General features: G+C 41.8%; 1 long non-coding RNA gene and 1 pseudogene across 1 annotated transcript; both read right to left on the bottom strand.

Annotated features, from left to right (window-relative positions):
• Positions 1-7,235: 7,235 nt before the first annotated feature.
• On the bottom strand, positions 7,236-15,530 carry LOC144309567 (uncharacterized). The gene is made up of 3 exons (XR_013375525.1): positions 15,394-15,530; positions 14,657-14,751; positions 7,236-7,538 (listed from the first exon to the last, which is right to left on the bottom strand). It is a non-coding gene; the product is annotated as an uncharacterized LOC144309567 (long non-coding RNA).
• LOC144309571 (peroxisomal trans-2-enoyl-CoA reductase pseudogene) lies at positions 10,350-11,188 on the bottom strand (annotated as a pseudogene).
• Positions 15,531-21,913: the final 6,383 nt, after the last annotated feature.

Here is a 21,913-nt window from a genome sequence, read left to right as displayed (position 1 = left end):
AGCTTTTAAAGAAGCCAACAAAACAAACACTCTCAAAGCCCAGAGAGGACCAGAAGGGTAGAGGACTCCAAACATCCCCAGGCCTCCTAGCTCCAGGAGCCCCCAGCGTGCGCTCCTAGAAGGATAAATGACCTCGCTCTGAATGTCACCAGAGTGATGGGCGTGAACAAATGGTACGCGTCTAGAGGCAAAATGTAACCCGTAGCCCGTAGCTTTTTGTTTCTCCCAGCCTTCCTTGTAGAGATAGTAAAAGACAGAGAGCCACAACAGAGCTTAACCTAAGGAGTCAGAAGGGCGCTGGTCATGTGCATACATCTCCCCACTGTTACATTCCGGTCCTCGGTTCCCCCGCCCAGGAGTATCAGGCATCTGGCTGAAACCCATACCTGGTCCAGCATCTGGGCTGTCTCCTGGGCAGTGTGCAGCAAGGGGGTCTCGGTGAGGGTGTACTGTGATTTGGCATCATTCCAATCTTTCTGGTATTTACTCTGGAATTGAGAAGCCAGAGGTTTAACATACTTGATATTAAGAAATCATAATGTTGCTCGGGAAAATGCTAGCATCATCTCATGATTACAGTCTGTGTCTCAGACAATGACTGCACGCTGAGCTAAAGTAGGTGAAAATCTTTGGAAATGACATTTCATGATCGGGTAATTTTAGAATGACAGGTACTCACATCATTTAGGATCTCACCGCTTTGTTTTGCAGTCTCGTAATCAGCTCTATCATCCACGGGAGTAAAGTTGAGAGTTTCTATTTTTGGGCGGTATTTTTTCTATTGGAAAGAAAATATCTTTCCTCTCAGGCAGGACAAAGACACACTAGATTTAAGGGTCTTTCTCTACTAGAAGCACAGAGAGCCATATCTGAACGGCACCCTTCGAGACAATTTGACCTTTTTCTTACCATTTTATTTTATTTTATTTTATTTTATTTTTTAATTTTTTATTGGTGTTCAATTTACTAACATACAGAATAACCCCCAGTGCCCGACACCCATTCACTCCCACCCCCCGCCCTCCTCCCCTTCCAACACCCCTAGTTCGTTTCCCAGAGTTAGCAGTCTTTACGTTCTGTCTCCCTTTCTGATATTTCCCACACATTTCTTCTCCCTTCCCTTATATTCCCTTTCACTATTATTTATATTCCCCAAATGAATGAGAACATATAATGTTTGTCCTTCTCCGACTGACTTACTTCACTCAGCATAATACCCTCCAGTTCCATCCACGTTGAAGCAAATGGTGGGTATTTGTCATTTCTAATAGCTGAGTAATATTCCATTGTATACATAGACCACATCTTCTTTATCCATTCATCTTTCGTTGGACACCGAGGCTCCTTCTACAGTTTGGCTATCGTGGCCATTGCTGCTATAAACATCGGGGTGCAGGTGTCCCTGCATTTCACTGCATCTGTATCTTTGGGGTAAATCCCCAATAGTGCAATTGCTGGGTCGTAGGGCAGGTCTATTTTTAACTCTTTGAGGAACCTCCACACAGATTTCCAGAGTGGCTGCACCAGTTCACATTCCCACCAACAGTGTAAGAGGGTTCCCTTTTCTCTGCATCCCCTCCAACATTTGTTGTTTCCTGCCTTGTTAATTTGCCCCATTCTCACCGGTGTGAGGTGGTATCTCATTGTGGTTTTGATTTGTATTTCCCTGATGGCAAGTGATGCAGAGCATTTTCTCATGTGCATGTTGGCCATGTCTATGTCTTCCTCTGTGAGATTTCTGTTCCTGTCTTTTGCCCATTTCATGATTGGATTGTTTGTTTCTTTGGTGTTGAGTTTAATAAGTTCTTTATAGATCTTGGAAACTAGCCCTTTATCTGATATGTCATTTGCAAATATCTTCTCCCATTCTGTAGGTTGTCTTTGAGTTTTGTTGACTGTATCCTTTGCTGTGCAAAAGCTTCTTATCTTGATTAAGTCCCAATAGTTCATTTTTGCTTTTGTTTCTTTTGCCTTCGTGGATGTATCTTGCAAGAAGTTACTATGGCCGAGTTCAAAAAGGGTGTTGCCTGTGTTCTTCTCTAGGATTTTGATGGAATCATGTCTCACATTTAGATCTCTCATCCATTTTGAGTTTATCTTTGTGTATGGTGAAAGAGAGTGGTCTAGTTTCATTCTTCTGCATGTGGATGTCCAATTTTCCCAGCACCATTTATTGAAGAGACTGTCTTTCTTCCAGTGGATAGTCTTTCCTCCTTTACCGAATATTAGTTGACCATAAAGTTCAGGGTCCACTTCTGGATTCTCTATTCTGTTCCACTGATCTATGTGTCTGTTTTTGTGCCAGTACCACACTGTCTTGATGACCACAGCTTTGTAGTACAACCTGAAATCTGGCATTGTGATGCCCCCAGCTATGGTTTTCTTTTTTAAAATTCCCCTGGCTATTCGGGGTCTTTTCTGATTCCACACAAATCTTAAAATAATTTGTTCTAACTCTCTGAAGAAAGTCCATGGTATTTTGATAGGGATTGCATTAAACGTGTATATTGCCCTGGGTAACATTGACATTTTCACAATATTAATTCTGCCAATCCATGAGCATGGAATATTTTTCCATCTCTTTGTGTCTTCCTCAATTTCTTTCAGAAGTGTTCTATAGTTTTGAGGGTATAGATCCTTTACATCTTTGGTTAGGTTTATTCCTAGGTATCTTATGCTTTTGGGTGCAATTGTAAATGGGATTGACTCCTTAATTTCTCTTTCTTCAGTCTCATTGTTAGTGTATAGAAATGCCACTGACTTCTGGGCATTGATTTTGTATCCTGCCACGCTACCGAATTGCTGTATGAGTTCTAGCAATCTTGGGGTGGAGACTTTTGGGTTTTCTATGTAGAGTATCATGTCATCGGCGAAGAGGGAGAGTTTGACTTCTTCTTTGCCAATTTGAATGCCTTTAATGTCTTTTTGTTGTCTGATTGCTGAGGCTAGGACTTCCAGTACTATGTTGAACAGCAGTGGTGAGAGTGGACATCCCTGTCTTGTTCCTGATCTTAGGGGAAAGGCTCCCAGTGCTTCCCCATTGAGAATGATATTTGCTGTGGGCTTTTCATAGATGGCTTTTAAGATGTCGAGGAATGTTCCCTCTATCCCTACACTCTGAAGAGTTTTGATCAGGAATGGATGCTGTATTTTGTCAAATGCTTTCTCTGCATCCAATGAGAGGATCATATGGTTCTTGATTTTTCTCTTGCTGATATGATGAATCACATTGATTGTTTTACGGGTGTTGAACCAGCCTTGTGTCCCAGGGATAAATCCTACTTGGTCATGGTGAATAATTTTTTTAATGTATTGTTGGATCCTATTGGCCAGTATCTTGTTGAGAATTTTTGCATCCATGTTCATCAGGGATATTGGTCTGTAATTCTCCTTTTTGGTGGGGTCTTTGTCTGGTTTTGGAATTAAGGTGATGCTGGCCTCATAGAACGAATTTGGAAGTACTCCATCTCTTTCTATCTTTCCAAACAGCTTTAGGAGAATAGGTATGGTTTCTTCTTTAAACGTTTGATAAAATTCCCCTGGGAAGCCATCTGGCCCTGGACTCTTGTGTCTTGGGAGGTTTTTGATGACTGCTTCAATTTCCTCCCTGGTTATTGGCCTGGTCAGGTTTTCTATTTCTTCCTGTTCCAGTTTTGGTAGTTTGTGGCTTTCCAGGAATGCGTCCATTTCTTCTAGATTGCCTAATTTATTGGCGTATAGCTGTTCATAATATGTTTTTAAAATCGTTTGTATTTCCTTGGTGTTGGTAGTGATCTCTCCTTTCTCATTCATGATTTTATTAATTTGAGTCTTCTCTCTCTTCTTTTTAATAAGGCTGGCTAATGGTTTATCTATCTTGTTAATTCTTTCAAAGAACCAACTCCTGGTTTTGTTGATCTGTTCCACAGTTCTTCTGGTCTCGATTTCGTTGAGTTCTGCTCGAATCTTTATTAACTCCCTTCTTCTCTTGGGTGTAGGATCTATTTGCTGTTTTTTCTCTAGCTCCTTTATGTGTAAGGTTAGCTTTTGTATTTGAGTTCTTTCCAGTTTTTGAATGGATGCTTGTATTGCGATGTATTTCCCCCTTAGGACTGCTTTTGCTGCATCCCAAAGATTTTGAACGGTTGTATCTTCATTCTCATTAGTTTCCATGAATCTTTTTAATTCTTCCTTAATTTCCTGGTTGACCCTTTTATCTTTTAGCAGGATGGTCCTTAACCGGAGGTTTTCTTTCTTCACTCATGAAGCATCAGGTTAATTTCAGGTCACTTATATTCTTTCCACGGCCTAAACCCTCCTTTCTTCCTAGGCTTCCTAGGCTTTCTTCCTACACTTCCTAGGGAAGTGTAGCCCCATCCCATTACCCTCCAAGGCCACCCAGGCTACAGAGCAGATCTTTGTGCTGTGACAGAGATTTTCTAGACCCGTGCTGTCTGATGTGAAAGCCATGAGACACATGTGACAACAGACCACTTGAAATGTGGCTCATGGGACTAACTCAATTTTTAGTTTTATTTAATTTCAATTAATAGCTACATGTAGCTACATGCTACATTTTTGGACAGTACAAAACTAGAATCTATAGAAGTCAGAGACAGGAAACATTCATTCGTAATCTCACCAAGCTATGAAATCCACTCCTATGATGCTATTATGGCGTTGGCAAGAAAACTGAGAAATATAATATGTCCCTTTTTAAGGAACAGTGAATATTGGCAATTATTGGCCAATCTCACTTTTGTATAAAGATATTTATTTATTTATTTATTCATTCATTCATTCATGAGAGACAGAGAGAGAGAGAGAGAGAGAGAGAGAGGCGCAGAAGCAGGCTCCATGCCAGGAGCCCGACACAGGACTCAATCCCAGGACTCCAGGATCACGCCCTGGGCCAAAGGCAGTTGCCAAACCGCTGAGCCACCCAGGGATCCCCTCACTTTTGAAGCTGGATGTAAAAGTCCTAAACAATGAAACACTGACAAATCGTTCTCTTAAAAAGATGATCATGTATGATTGATACCAGGAATGCAAGAAGGGTTAATGTCATTAATTATTTAACTGTGTCAATGGCGACAGGAAAATCAAGTAAGGGATAGGAAGAAAATTCCTGAACCTGATATTTAGTAGTGGTGTTCTATATACACTGCCTTTAAAGTCAAATAAGAGCCACCATTCACATCCTGCACACCTGATGCACCCTGCACGTCCAATTCAGGGAGTGTCACTGATCCAGGGCCCACCCTGTTGCCCACAAGAATCCCTGGCAGCCTGGAGCAAGGGCCACACCTCACATGTGTTGCTCTGCACCAAGGACTGCGTGCAACAGACTAGCTCCTGGGAGACACTTTGGTTTGAGGACTTGCCAAGGACTTTGCTGAACCTGCTTGAGAGTGCCTGGTGGATCTGGCACACTTCCACCTCACCTTGCCTCCCTAATTGCCTCATCGCCTATGTCCATCTGTAGCTCTCCAAGCCTTCCTTGGCTCCTTCCTCATTTTCCTTCATAGACAACTCCCCTAGTAAAATCCTTGCACATTTTCCTATCTTAGCATCTGGTTCCTGTGGGGCCTGGACTAACTCAGATGTCATATCGCCGCTTCTATTCAACACTGTACTGGACATCCTGTCACACTTTTACAAGGAAAAAGGTTGTATGAGAACAGGAAAAGAAGAAACAAAAGTGCTAATAAATGTAGATCATATGACTCTTTACACAGGAAATCCAAGACAATCCTAGACAAACCTACAGAATAATAGAGTTCAGCCAGGTTGTGTCACATAAGATTGACATATAGACATCAGTGGTGCTAGTATGTATCAGTAACAACCATTGGAAAAATGTAATCGTCATGATTATAAGGTCCCAATCACAAGTGTACTAGATGGTCCTTAATAAAAGCAACAACAACAACAACAACAACAACAAAATAAATAAATAAATAAATAAAAGCAACAAATGTTTCTCAAGATGTCTTTAAAAGATTTCAAAATTTTGGACCAGAGTATATATAACGTGACAATCACTTAAATTGACTTTTAACTTTCTTATAAGTTTTAGATAATAACAACCATAACACACAGATTGTTAAGACAGCAAAAGGACACTGCTGGGGGGCTGCATGGTGGTGCAGTCAGTTGAGCGTCCAACTCTTGGTTTCTCCCAGGGGTTGTGGGATTGAGCCCTGCAGAGGGCTCCAGGCTCTGCGCTCTGCATATAGTTTGCTTGAGACCCTCTTTCCCTCTTCTTCTGCCCCTCCCCACCACCCTCTTGGGCTCTCATAAATAAATAAATAAATAAATAAATAAATAAATAAATAAAGTAATTAAAAAAGTACACTGTTGGGAGAAATAATTTTTTTTGGGGGGGGAGAAATAATTAAATAAAATCTCCTGTCAGGGGATCCCTGGGTGGCTCAGCGGTTTAGCACCTGCCTTTGGCCCAGGGCGGGATCCTGGAGTCCCGGGATCGAGTCCCACGTCAGGCTCCCAGCATGGAGCCTGCTTCTCCCTCCTCCTGTGTCTCTGCCTCTCTCTCTCTCTCTGTCTATCATAAATAAATAACTCTTTAAAAAAAATCTCCTGTCAACCCAGTACAACCCCTTCACAAAATGTAGACAAGAATGAAAGTTTTGTTATTAAGCATTAAACCAGACCATGATGCATATCACAGGCATTCAGCTAAAGAAATTGGAATGATAAAGAAATCTCACCCTTTTAGATAGCTAGGCAGAAACAATCCATTACATACATACAACTGTCTTAGTCCAAAGGAAAAATTAAAACTTGGAGCCAAGTGCTTGGACAAAACTTCCACAGAGTTAGGGAGACAGAACCCCACACTCCTCTGTGTTCACCTTTCACAGAGGTGGCTCCAGAAAGACACACCTAGAATGCAAAACTGGCAAAAGGCTTGTTCAGCTTTTTAAAAGATTACATATGTGTGAAAAGAACAAAGAAGATTAGGATCACAAATTTTCAAAAGGAAATGCTGGAAAGAAAAGCAGGGGAAGAAAGTGTTCTTTCCCTTTTGGCACGAGGGACACATCAAAGTTCTTGAGACTAAAGCAAAGTTATTTGTTTTGTATATTTTTTAATTGGAGTTCAATTTGCCAACATATAGTATAACATCCAGTGCTCATCCCGTCAAGCGCCCCCCTCTGTGCCCATCACCCAGTCCCCCCGTCCCCCCGCCCCTTCCACTACCCCTTGTTTGTTTCCCAGAGTTAGGCGTCTCTCATGTGCTGTCACCCTCTATGATATTTCCCACTCATTTTCTCTCCTTTCCCCTATAATCCCTTTCACTATTTTTTATATTTCCCGAATGAATGAAACCATATAACGTTTGTCCTTCTCCAAATGACTTACTTCACTCAGTGTAATACCCTCCAGTTCTATTCATGTTGAAGCAAATGGTGAGTATTCATTGTTTCTAATGGCTGAGTAATATTCCATTGTATACATAGACCACGTCTTCTTTATCCATTCGTCTGTCGATGGACACCGAGGCTCCTGCCACAGTTTGGCTATTGTGGACATTGCTGTAAAGTAAAGTTTTTAGTTAGAGGCAAATTCATAGTCAGATTCTTCAATTACTAAAGAACACCGAACATATAAACTCTACAATTCATTTAATAAGAATAAAATCAACCACAAAGGCAGCAGAAGAAAGGGCATAATTACGAGCACTTGAAGATAAAATAATTAGCAGAAAAACAGCATTAGGAGAAAAATAGGCAGACTGTAAAGAAGAGAAAAAGAACTAATCAGAATTAGAAATGGCAAAGTGACTATACCTATGGACACGGATCATATCATGAGAACCAAGAGAAACAAAGACAGAACGAGCAGCACTATCAGTATTTTGTTGATGTTTGAATTAGGACAAGCATACACACTATCAACATTGGGAAAGCTGCGGCCAATGCAATATGACATGTAATGCTGGTGCTCTCAATAGCAATTAAAAGAAAAAGAGAAAAAACCCATGTATTTCAGTGGAAAACTATGCATCCTTTATAATGTATACCCTTTTAGATTATCAGATTCTAGATTATCAGCTCAGATTCCTGTTCATTATCTTTGTGCGATTTTGTAACTCCTTGTATGTTGTAGGTAACTGATAGATATATAATTCTATCTAGCCTGGTAGTGACTTTCCGCTAATTTCCACCTGTGGAAAAGCAGTTTTATCTTTATTCATAATTCATCTCACCATCCCTTTATGTCATATAACTGCACTGTTTGGATTCTTCTTTTGAATTGGCTATAACATCTGCCTCATATATTCACTTTATAACTCTATATGAGAGTCATGATTCTACCTTTTTTACCAATAGAAAGCTAAAAGAAAAAAAAATTTTAAAGGCTAATATAATAAGAATATTTTTATTGATGTGACTGGATGGGAATGTTGAGTATATCCAGCAAGAACTGAATAGTAAATGTACAATGGCAAAGTAACTTAGACACATGAAAGAAACCACACCCTAACCAGGCTATCACTAGGGATGACATTAATAATAAATATGTGAAATAAAATTAAGAATAGCAAATTATTGATGTAATGGAATAAAATTAACAAAACTAAAGACTTGTCAATGGGCAGAAAGCAAATATTGAAAAGATATAAATTCTTAACTTATTGTTATAATCAGAATATTTTTGGTAATCTGTCTAAATAATTATAACTTTAATCTAGAAGAAACAACAAAATAAGAGAATGCTAAAAGATACTAACTTTACCAGATATTTGCATAAAGTAATATTGACCCAAGAACAAAAACCAACTGATGAACATAAATAAAGGAAGCTCTCCCAAGAGCTCACTGTATTATTGAAGGATCTAGTCTTCAGGGGATCCCTGCATGGCTCAGGGGTTTGGCGCCTACCTTCAGCCCAGGGCGCCATCCTGGAGTCCCAGGATCGGGTCCCGCATCGGGCTCCCTGCAAAGAGCATGCTTCTCCCTCTGCCTGTGTCTCTGCCTCTCTCTCTGTCTATCATGAATAAATAAATAAAATCTTAAAAAAAAGAAGGATCTAGTCTTCAGTATCCAGATTGTTGACTACAGATAGCTAAGACAAAAAGACGAGCTTCTTTGGAGAAGATTCCAGTGAAAGGTGGCTCAGCAAAGTGAGGGAAACTGCCTGTCACAGTTAAGGTTTAGGCAGCAGGAGAATCTGGCAGCTAACTCTTCGTCCTCCAACCTCCACTCTCAGAGCTTTCCCACAAATCCAGCAGCAACAAACCCTCCGCAATGCTTCCCTGTCTCAGGGACACCTGGGTGGCTCAGGGGTTGAGCGCCTGCCTTGGGCCCAGGGCATGATCCCGGATTCCCCGGATCGAGTCCCACGTCGGGCTCCCTGCATGGAGCCTGCTTCTCCCTCTGCCTGTGTCTCTGCCTCTCTCTCTCCCCCCCCACCCCGTGTCTCTCATGAATAAATAAAATCTTTAAAATAAAATGCTCCTCTCTTCACAAACATCGGATAGCTTTGAGAGAGATGAATTTGTAAGATGCGGGCAGCCCCGGTGGCGCAGCGGTTTGGCGCCGCCTGCAGCCTGGGGTGTGATCCTGGAAGCCCGGGATCGAGTCCCGCGTCGGGCACCCTGCATGGAGCCTGCTTCTCCCTCTCCCTCTGCCTGTGTCTCTGCCTCTCTCTCTGTGTCTATGAATAAATAAATAAAATCTTTAAAAAAAAAGAATTTGTAAGATGCATCACATAGGAAAGAAAAAAATCCACTACCAATAAAACACCCAGTGAGGGTAAGGCCCATACTGATTACTGAGATGCCAATCCCTGATGTATCCATGATGCACAATGAATAGGACTTTTTGGTAGGTGGACGTATAGCGTGAAAAAATAATTTTCTAGAGGGACACCTGGGTGGCTCAGCCGTTGAGTGCCTGCCTTCGGCCCAGGGCGTGATCCTGGAATCCTTGGTTCGAGTCCCACATTGGGCTCCCGGCATGGAGCCTGCTTCTCCCTCTGTCTGTGTCTCTGCCTCTCTCTCTGTGTGTCTCTCATGAATAAATAAATAAAGTCTTTAAAAAATAATAAATAAAGTATGTTAATTTCATTCATAAAAAAGTCTTTAAACACAGGCTAAACAACATTGGTTGGGGCTTAAGAATGCATTTATTTCAGGAATAGTTTCTGCTTGGGCATAACTGATAACATTCAAAAGGCAGAAAGTGATTTTTCCGTACAAATTATTATAACTCTAAAGTACCAAAGGCCATTCTGGAGATACTAAGACATTTGGGGATAAAAAACATATGTAGTTTCCATAGCTTGGCTTTATTCCTGAAAGACTCCCTCATCCTTTTGACAACAGAAATATCCCCCGCTCGCTAAGGCCAGTTGTATATCAAACACTCCCATATACAAAGACTGGCCCCATCCCCATCCACCAATTTTCCAGTGATAAGAGAAGCTACAGGAGACAGCAGGAAGCAGACCAATAGGGAGATCTCTCAGGAACTCCAATTTGCTTCGCTGGAATTTTCTTAACCGTCCAAATACGTCTTTTGCCAAAGAGCCATAGTTGTCAATAGCAGTCAGGGAATAAATGACGCCAGGGGCAACACAGTTGCTCCTTACTCCGTTCTGGCCTATTCTACAGCCAAGGATTTGGTGAGATTGTAAACACCTGCTCTGGCAGCTGCACTATACACAAGTCCTGGAAATCCATTTTAAACAAGGATAATATTATTCAGAATGGATCCTCCATGCTCTTTCATCCAGGAGTTGTAAACTGCTCTCCACATGTAGAAGGTGCTCATCAATTTGGTTTCGATCACAGCATGCCATCCCTTTGCACTGATGTGTTTTGCAGGAGACCTGAACTGACCTCCTCCATTGTTTACAAAAAATTGATCTTACCATAAATATCTAAGGTGGATTTGACCAAATTGTTCACCGCCTTTTCTTTGCAGATGTTGCATTTTATGGGAGTGACCTGAGCCTGGTGGGCTCAGTTCATCTGCAGTAGATTTTAGTCAATCAAAGTTACGTGACGCAATGACCACATTACACCCCAGCTGCAAGATCTTGGTCATGATGGCCTTTCTGATACCTGTGTCCCCTCTGGTGATGATGGCCAGTTGGTCTTGCAGCAAGCCAGCAACCAGCCAGCTCTTGCCCTTGTCCCAAGTGCCCATCTCCACCAAGCATCTGAGTCTTAGGAGTGCTAAAGTCACTTACATGGTAAAAAAAAAAAATAATAATAATAATAATATTTTTTACTTTATTCTTGAGAGACACATACACAGAGAGGCAGAGACATAGGCAGAGGGAGAAGCAGGCTTCCTGTAAGGAACCCAATGTGGGACTCCATCTCTGACCCCGGGATCATGCCGTGACCCGAAGGCAGAAGACACTCCACTCCTGAGCCATCCGGGTGTCCCTACAGGAAAATTTTTATGTTTAAAAAAAAAATCAATAGCCTGTCTAAATTATCTCATTTTATTAAAAATAGATTATCATTTTAAATACTGATATTCCGTCAGAAGTCTCTTATTGACAGTTATTTTGAATTTCAAACTATAAATAACCCAGAAATAAATTTTGTTAAATGCCTTTATCCAAATTTCAGGTTATTGAGTATATGCTTCCTTTACATCTTTTTCTCCTTTATGGAGATGATCATGTGGGATCTCTTCCTCTCTTTTGTGTCAATATGGTGAGGTTTGGTTTTGTCTTTTTTAAAGACTTTATTTATTCATGTCAGAGAGAGAGAGAGAGAGAGAGAGAGAGAGAGTGACAGGCGGAGGGAGAAGCAGGCTCCATGCAGGGAGCCCGATACGGGTTCGATCCTGGGTCTCCAGGATCAAGCCCTGGGCCGAAGGCAGGCGCTAAACTGCTGAGCCACCCAGAGATCCCTAATATGGTGGGTTTTATTAAAAGATTTCCTCATATTGGACTATCCTTGCATTTCTAGTATTTCTCACTTAGTCACATGCTATTATGACTATCAATGCCATTGCACCAGTATTTATCAATGAGATTCGTCTGTAATTTTCTTTTAGAGACCGTTTTGTGAATTTGTGTTTGGGATTTTTTTTTTTAGTGAAATAGCTCTGTCAATTTTGATCTGTGTTGGACTTTGACTTGAATCTAGTGTGGTCTGGGGTGAATGAGCTGGCTGAATGACAGACCCTATCCTGTGATAGGTGGAAAGAGGATACTTCCGTGAAAAACTATGCATTGCTCATATCTTACTTGTTCAGTCTAGTCTTCACTATTTCCTAGTCTTTCATGGTTTTTAAGCTACTTCAGAAGACAAGTGATAGCAATGCAAAATAATTCTTGTCTCTGGACATGTACATTCTGTCCTATTCAATTGACTTCTCCTCACTAGCCGGTTAAATAAATCTTTAACACTTGTTCGTTTTTGTATCTGCATGAGTCATGATTTTATCATTTTTAAATAATCTATTTTTATTGTAAAAATATATTTATATTATGTATATTTATGTAAAATATACATAAAATTGCCATCTTAACCATTTTTTAAAATATGCGGGTCAGTGTTAAGCATTAAGCACATTATTGTGCACCCATCACCACCATCCATCCCCAGAACTCTTTCATCCTACTAAATTGAAATTGTACCCAGTAAATAATAACCCTCCATTCCTCTATCACCTAAGCTCCTGGGAAACCACCCTTCAACTTTCTGTCTTTATAAATTGGACCGCTCTACATATCTTTGTAAGTGTGCTAGGAGGAAACACTTCCTACCAATTCAGATGCAGTGATCTAGAGACTATTAATTAACTGACAGATTTGGGATCCCTGGGTGGCGCAGCGGTTTGGCACCTGCCTTTGGCCCAGGGCGCGATCCTGGAGACCCGGGATCGAATCCCACGTCAGGCTCCCGGTGCATGGAGCCTGCTTCTCCCTCTGCCTGTGTCTCTGCGTCTATCTCTCTCACTGTGTGCCTATCATAAATAAATAAAAAAATTAAAAAAAAATTAACTGACAGATTTACAGGAGAAAAGACAAGATTAATTTACACACTCACGCAGGAGCATTCAGATGAAGAGGCTCCCTAAAGAGCTGGAGATAGACGTTTATATACCAACTGAACAGGGGAAAGCGATGGAAAGCAAAGAAAGAGCTTCTCTGGAAAAGACTAAGGAGCTTTTAGGAAAACAAATGGAAAGTATAATATTGTCATGTTTGCCACTTCTCAGATGCAAGTGGTCCAGGCTGAGAGTGAAACTACCCCAAAGAGGGATTTATGGCAGCTTCTCTCTCAGAAGGATAAGCCTTTAGTCAGATACATGAGACCCAGAAAGGCTTCTGCATTTGCTGTGTCATAAATGACTTCAGTTTAAAATAACCTTGCTCCAACTCAAGGGGTATAAGTGGATCCATACAAGTGGAATCATATAGTATTTGTCCTTCAGTGACTAGCTTATTTCATTTAGCATAATGTCCCCAAGGTTCATCCATGCTTACAATGTGTTAGGAATTACCTTCCTTTTAAAGACTGAAATAAAATTCTGCTGTACTTATATATTACATCGTGTTTATCCGTTCATCCATTGATGGACACTTGAGTTCCTTCCGCCTCTTAACTATTGTGAATAAATGTGCTTATGAATACAGCTGTACAAATTCTTCAAGACCCTCCTTTCAATTCTTTGGGGTATATACCCAGAAGTAAAATTGCTGGATATATATTTTTTAAGATCTTATTTATTTATTCATGAGAGACACACACAGAGAGAGAGAGAGAGAGAGAGAGAGAGGCAGAGACACAGGCAGAGGGAGAAGCAGGCTCCATGCACCGGGAGCCCGATGTGGGATTCGATCCCGGGTCTCCAGGATCGCGCCCTGGGCCAAAGGCAGGCGCCAAACCGCTGCGCCACCCATGGATCCCCCAAAAGGTTTTAATATTTAATTGTAAAGGTGGGCAATAAATCTAAATTGTGGTATCATTATGATTTTTTCTTTTTTAAAGAGTTTACTTATTTCTTTTAGAGAGAGAGAACACAAGTTGAGGAGGGAGAGGGACAAGCAGTCTCTGCACTGAATGTGGAGCCTGATGTGGGATTTGACCTCATGACCCTGAGATCATGCTCTGAGTCAAAATCAAGAGTTGGATGCTCAACCGAGACACCCAGGTGCTCCTCATTGTGATTCTTAAAACGAGAGATACACAGTGACTTATTTTTCATGGCAAATATTTTTAGATCCATAAAGCTTTATGGTAATTATCCATGTGTTATTTGTTTTGGTCATGCTGTCAAATTTGTAATAAAGCTTCTTAACCCAAAGGAAAAATAAAGTTATGTGTAGCAAAAAAATTTTTTCTCTCTGTAGTGTGTTTGAATCTATTAAGATATATATGCTCCAGGGGCATCTGGGAAGCTGTCAATTAAAATGTTTGCCTTTGGCTCAGGTCATTATGCCAGGGTCCTGGGATCAAGTCCCGTGTTGGGCCTGCCTGCTGCTCCCCCTACTATTCTTTCTCTGATTGATAGATAAATAGATAGATAAATAAATAATCTTTTTAAAACAGATATATATGCTCCAAACAAACCTTAAAGAAAAAACAGCAAAATGTTATTGTTTTCACTCTTCACACACTGCTATAAACATTCTCATTAGCTCACACAGTCCTTCCAGCTGGCTTACGTATACTTACTTCCCTTCGGCTTCAGGGATTGGGGGAATGGCTGGAAGTGCACACGAGGCTCTTTTTGTGATAAATTGTAAGCAGGCATACATTCAGCCAGAAGCCTTCCAGACTGGTCATATAAAAACATGGAGAGCAAAAAGAAAATGGAACTGAATGACTACCAAATTTCTACTCAGTACAGAACATTTTAGACTTACAACAGTAACTCTAAAAGCTCCCATTAAGCACGTTCAATATTAGTTTATAACCATTATCTCATTTAATCTTCACACACATACAATTTATGTGGTATATAGCATCTTAATTCCCATTTCAGAGCTGAGGAATGCTCTGCTTGAGGTCATGCAGCTAGTAATTGGAGCTAGGGGTTCTTAACATTGCATACTCTTTTCACCCTGGGGATGCTACTGAACTCAAAGGGCAGTTCTGAGGATTAGATGTGCTGAGGCACATTGTTTCCTTAGCCTCCTGCCTGCCATGGAGTAAGTAGTCATTATATGATCGCCATTAGTATTGAATCATTACTATTTAATATTAAATTATATTAATACAAATAAAACAATTAAGTTATTAATTGTGCATATCTGGGTCCTATGTATAGGTTTTCCAACCGTTTTATTCAATTCCTGTACTTCAAGATCATATAGCACACAAGTGAGAATATCTCCAACTTTGTGATTATAAATTAATAAAGGGTTAAGACTAGGAATACAGAAGTACTCACAGTTCAAATTTTAACTCACCATTTGTGAAATTGTGGGTCAGGATGATGTTGTAATAGGTAATAGGGCCATCCTAGTTGCTGGACAATGTTCTGGTCAGGAGTCCATCGGCAGCACTTTGGGATGGGTACTCCATTCTGGAGTCTGACTTTCAACACTTGCAGTCCAGAAACTCAACTTAGTCAGTCTATGGAAAATTACTGAGGCTCTTGGAAATTATTAAAATGAACCAAACTAACCAAATAAGTAATCTTTAAATCATATTATCAATTGCGTATATATAATTAGAGACATAGCTCTCCTAGAAGGGGCTATTCTATCCCCTTATTGTCCTAGCAATGAGAACAAATTCTTGCTCACAGGTGGTCCATTGGAAATCACTTCCCTAACCAGAGTTAGGGAATCTCCCTAACCAGAGTTCTTCCTCCCCAAATCTCTCCCCTATTATGTGTTTTGTTTTCTGGTAGCAGTTATCACTACCTAAAATTATCTTACTTCCTCCTAGATTGTCTGCCTTCCTCCATTAGAATGGCAGGTTCTCTGATGTTTGTTCACTGCCATATCCCTAACTTCTAGAACAGAGCTTGACACATAGCAGGAACTCAATATATGCTTGAATGAATTAATGTCATCCGGAGGTTGTAAACCCAAGTTAGATGCAAGTCAACTTAAGCTTCTTTCCCTCAACAGGAAATAGTTGCCCTGTCACTGAACTGAGTTTAGGGACAGTCCTCAGAGATGGGTCGGCCCCCTCGGACTCAGACCCCAGAGCAGGTGGAACCTGGCCCAGCCCAGTGATCTGTGTGTCTGCTCTCTCAGCTGCCCTCCAAAGCCCTGGGATCGACTTGCCACACTCACTTGCACCCTGAGCCACAGCTTCTGGTATAAGCAGAAACCACGGAGCCTCCCAGTTTCTCTTATTCCTTTCTTCAGGTTCAAGGACCCCTAAGGCTCTGGGTCCCTAGTTGGTGTTCTGGACCTAAAGATATGGGCATCTGCTTATATCTAACTCTAACCTGTTGTGGCCCAATGATCTCCTCCCTGCAACAAAGAAGGACTGAGATATGTAGATTGAGAACTGTGATCCTTCTTGGTTGTTAAAATAACTTACAAGTTATTATGGTACTAATTTTGGGGAACAGCAATGGATACTGAGTTTGTGCTTAATGCTCATCGACTGTTCCCCTCCCATATTCCCATTAAATATGTTTGAGAACTCAAAAGGCTAACTCCCAAGACCACCCTGAAATAGAGTCCTCCAGTCTTTTTTCTTTTTTTTTTTAAGATCTTATTTATTTGAGAGGGAGAGTATCTGCACACAGGAGTGGGGGGTAGAGGAGACGGGAGGGAGAGGGAGAAGCAGGCTCCCCGCCTGAGAGGCTGCAGCGCCTGGCATTCCAGTAGTGCTTTGTGTGGACTCAGGGGACCATTCCCCCGGTGACTTTGAAGGGAAGCCTTCTGAGAAGCTTGGGACCAGAAGAGTTCAGGTGCAAGAGGAATAGGGATGGTGTGGACCTTGAAGACCCTGATCCCATCATAGAGTGTTGTGGTGTCCTGGGGGTCTCATGCAGGACTGGGGTGCCAAAGTAGCAGACACTCTGTTCAGCTTTGTCGGGGCACGATGGCACTGTGTATCCAGGCTCCAGCTGTTTTCTTTTTTTTTTTTTTTCCGGCTGTTTTCTGAGAGCCACTTGTTATTGTCTTCTCCTCATAAAAGTGAGGGGAACTGATTCTTCAAGTTGGTTTTATAAGATCACTTGAACTACTTCTCAAATGACTGAATTCACAAGCCAGGTCACAGACTATCCTAGTTCCGGTAACAATGACCTGCAATGCACACGTAAACCTCTTATCCACCAAGTCCACTGCGTACTCCTAGCCACAGACTCTTTTACTCTGGACATCACCCTGATCCTGGGTGGCTAAATACATGTCCATCGTTTTCACCAGATTGTCCCGTCTTTTCATGGTTCTACTTCTGGTTTCTTCTGCATCCTGTTCTGTGCAGTTCCCTGCTGCTCTGGATCTATGCAGTCCCTTTAGGGGAATGTGCTGACCTCAAGATGCTCCTGGCACGAAGGTGGTAAGTGACAGCATCCAAAACCTGGTTCAAAGTTCATGCTATTCCATGATGTCACAGGAGCTGAGGCCTGTCTACACAGTGGCCTACTTCACAACTCCCATAAATAGCCTATATTCCATAAAACGCAGGGGTTGGTCACTATCAGGAGATTGGAATGAAACTTAAAATAACTCCACCAATCCAAATAGGAGGGGTCTGCCCTCAGTTTGTTTTGATCTTTTTTAAAAAAATCTTTATTTTATTTTATTTTTTATTTTTTTGAGAGAGACAGCATGACCAGAGGGTGAAGGGCAGAGGGAGAGGGAGAGGCAGAGAATCCCAAGCAGGCACCACACCCAGCTCGGTGCCTAACTAACATAAGATCTGATCTCATGATCCTGAGGTCATGACCTGAGCCAAAATCAAGAGGAGGGCACTTAACTGACTGAGCCACCCAGGTGTCCCTCAGTTTCTTTTTCTATTAACCCTTTAAGATAGAGAGCTTTTGTATAAGTGAGCAGTAGGTAGAAGAATTGGTGGCACCAACAAAGACCAACAGGACTCACAGCAGGGTCGTCTGTCTTCAGTGGTGCTGGGAGCAGGTCTCTGCAGACTTAACACTCCCTGCATATCACGGGGAGATGGCTACCTATCGCTCAGGTCCTTAAAAATGTTTGTTAAATTCGTTTAGGCAGGGGTAGAAGTACTTTCTAGAAACTGAATTTAATAGCACCTGTCAGGGAGAAGAAAAGCCTATTGTTCAGATCGAAAAGGCTCACAGAGTCAGAAAGTCTGAGGAACTCAACAAAATAGCCTCTGATGTGCGGCACCATGGGGGGAAGGGTTCCAAGGTCCTGGGGGAGACAGGAGAACCGGAAGTCAGCATCTCTGTTGCCTGAGACCTCAGCCAGCTCACTCCTCCTGCCCCTTCCCCATCCTGGGCAAGTGGCGCCTCTAACAGTGAACCCAGGAAAGGAAAAGACAGCAGGAAAGGGAAAACAGGAATAGAAAAATGGAAGGAACAAACAGAATAAAAATAGTAAGATGAGAAGAATGTGGTTTTTTTCCTCGGATACCAAATATGTGTTGTTTTCCACACCAACCAATTCTGACACTAACTGGGTATCTAAAAATTCAATTTAATGACACCGCCTAGCTGGAGTTACCATCACATTCCACACAGGTTAAATGGCTCAGTCCCACAAGACTATGTGCACTTCAGATGCCAGATAGGAATGGGGGGGGGTGCTCAGGCTACCTGTGCTTCTGCCAACTGCAAATGTGGGGGCTCCCCTGACCCCTCAGGTATGATTACGACTCACCTTAGGAATGCACTTGACTTACAATGACTGGTTATAAAGGATCTACCTCAGACACAGCCAAAGGGAAGTGATGCATAGGACACTGTAGAGGGTGGGTGCCACAGAACTTCCAGGGCTCCTCCAGGGTGCCACCCTACCAACACATCCATGTGCCCACCAACCAGAAACTCTCTAGAACTTGTTTTGAGGGGTTTTATGGAGGTTTCATTACACAGGCGTGACTGGCTGAATCAGTGGCCATGGTGATTGAGCTCAATCTCTGATGCCTCTCCCCTCCTAGAAGGTTAGGGATGAGGCTGAAAAATTTAACCCTCTCATCACCAAACCTTCACACAGGCAAAAATCTACATATACATTTGGATTTCCCAAAATGTAACTACTAATAACCTAATAGTCGATTAACACACATTTGGTATGTTACAAGTATTATATACTGTATTGTTAAAATAGAGCTAGAGAAAATAAAATCATTAAGAAAAATCACATTTATACTGTTGTACTGTATCTGTCCAAAAAGAGAAAATCCACCCTTGCGTTAAGTGGACCTTTGCAGTTCAAACATGTTGTTCAAGAGCCCTGCTGTGGGGCACAGCTACAGCAGTGCTTAGAAAGAAATTAAGAGATAAGTGCTTAGGTAATAAATATACCATAGACAAAATGACCTTACTGGATGTGAACTCCATTCTGTGGGAGATTGACTAGCCTTCTCTTGAGGAATAGACACCCACCTATGAGCCTGGCTACTGGGTTCCTGAACTTTTCCCATAACTACCCAGAAGAGTTGCAGTAGGAATGACTGGACAGAGACAGAAACTGAAAGCTATGACTTTATGTGGCCAGAAACCCAACATAATCTTTGTACAAAGAGAAAAGAGAAGAAAAAATGGCATTGGCAGAAAAAGCAGGATTGTAGCACAGGATGGTCTTGATCCATTGACCATTGGGTTAGGGGTCCAGCACCCTTCTGCTACCTTTTCCTCTGTTGTAACAAAGATCCCTATTGTCGGGGCTATAGGGAAAAAACACTTACGGCATGCCTGTAGCACAGTGAAGGGGTTGATTCAAACTAATTGGAAGCCCAGGGTCCTTAAGCACTATAAAGCCATCATACCATGAGGGAGGCTCCTAACCCTGAGGGTGCTAACTGGAAAATTTTTGGAGAAAGAAATTTATACAGATGAGAAGAAATGTAGGAGAATCACTGAAGTGTATACTGAGTGTCTAGAGGAAGGAAGAAACCTGACAGTGAGGAACTGAAGCAAAGCTAAAATAAGGATCCACCACTTGATCCAATTGGAAATTCAAAATCTACTAAAAATTTCATATGATAACTGTGGGACCCAAGGAATTTAACAAAAATCCCCTACCCCTGGACAAGCAGAGCAGGGCTAACTCCATTTTGTGCTACATCCGCCATCTCATGTATGACCCCCACAAGACCTACTTATTGCACTCCCCCCACCCTAGTAAAGCCACTGAGCACACCCTTACTGGAAACGGGCTCATATAGGAATGCGGAACCCCTAAACCGCAAAGAATGTAAACCCCGCCTTTTGCTTGCCAATCCCGCGCGCCAATTCTGACCACAGTGATAGGCTAGTTCAAATGGTCACTGTAGGGTAAACTGTAATTCAATTGGCCACCTGCGTGTGGACCGACATGACTGTGCAAGTCTGTGTGTGTTACAATCCCATTGGCCACTGGCCCCTATAAAACTGCTACGCCTCTTACCCTCGGGGTACAAGTCCCTGCTCCACTGTGTCGGGTATACTTGGCCCAAGCTCTAGTTTGCAAATAAACCCTCATGCGCTTGCATCAGTGTTGGCTTCTAGGTGGTTTCTCGGATACGCCATCTTGGGCACAATAACAAAAAGACACACATTGGCTTTGTGCCGCTATTAACACAGATTCTTTTTTTTTTTTTGATTCTTTAATATTTGCCTTAAATGTGTCAGTTGGTAAAGCTTCACAGCCTTAATCCTGAGGCTCAAGTTATAGTTGTATCTGGAGACCCCAAAAATTTAACCAAGGTACTCATTATAACCCTTTAGTAGAGTTACTGAATATGAAGTGGAGGACAAATAGGTAAGTTTTACCTTAATCATCCAAACTATTACTGTCCTGCGTAACTCTGCACAGTCATAGCACCCATTGCCTCAAAATATCCCACAGTGGGTGAGAAAGCTCTGCCCAAGTGAGTAATAAATTAAAATTAAGACTTTGGGGGCAGCCCGGTGGCTCAGTGGTTTTGCACCGCATTGGACCCAGGGCATGATCCTGGAGACCTGGGATGGAGTCACACATCGGGCTCCCTGCACGGAGCCTGCTTCTCCCTCTGCCTGTGTCTCTACTGCTCTCTCTCTGTCTCTCTCTCTCTGTGTCTGTCATGAAAAAATAAATTTTAAAAATCTTAAAAATAAATAAAAGACTTTGGTAATTACAGGGGCACCTGGTTGGCTCACTTGGTAGAGCATGTATGTGACTCTTGATCTCAAGGTCGTGAGTTCGGGCCTGATGCTGGGCATGGAGCTTACCTTAAAAATAATAATAATAAAAAAAGACTTTGGTAGTAACAAATTGGCTTGACAAAAGTGAATCCCCATGGATGCCCCTCATCTATTAAAACAGTTAATATAGCCCAGTGCAAAATAAAAATTAAAAATAAAATAGGACTTCCTTCGGGCACCTGGGTGGCTCAGTCAGTTCAGGGTCCGACTGTTATCTCAGCTCAGGTTTTGGTCTCAGGGTTCTGGGTCCAAGGCTGGTATTACGCCTTCCTTCAATGATTGAAACTTTGGGAAAACCTAATGATTGAAGAGGTGATTATCCCTACTACTGCTCCGTTTAAAAAGTTAAATTTGCCTATTAAACTTTGCCTGTTAATAAACTTGGAAAGAAGGCAGGCACCTCATGGTGGACTACTGCAACCTTAATTCTGAGGTCCCATTCCCTAAGGCTCCATTACCAAACATTATTGAAATTTCCAAGTCCATCCCATCAGTAACAAAGAAATATTCTGAGATTACAGATTTGGCTAATAAATTCTGTTCGTTGTCTATTTCAATGCCTCTCAGCCATAGTTTGTCTTCACCTCCCAAGGGATACAATACACCTTTACCCATGGGGGTACCTCATGGGTACCTCAACAGCTTTGGGA

Source organism: Canis aureus, unplaced genomic scaffold, assembly GCF_053574225.1.
Source record: "Canis aureus isolate CA01 unplaced genomic scaffold, VMU_Caureus_v.1.0 ptg000086l_RagTag, whole genome shotgun sequence".
Taxonomy (NCBI): Eukaryota; Metazoa; Chordata; class Mammalia; order Carnivora; family Canidae; genus Canis; species Canis aureus.
This window is presented reverse-complemented; position numbering and strand designations above follow the sequence as displayed.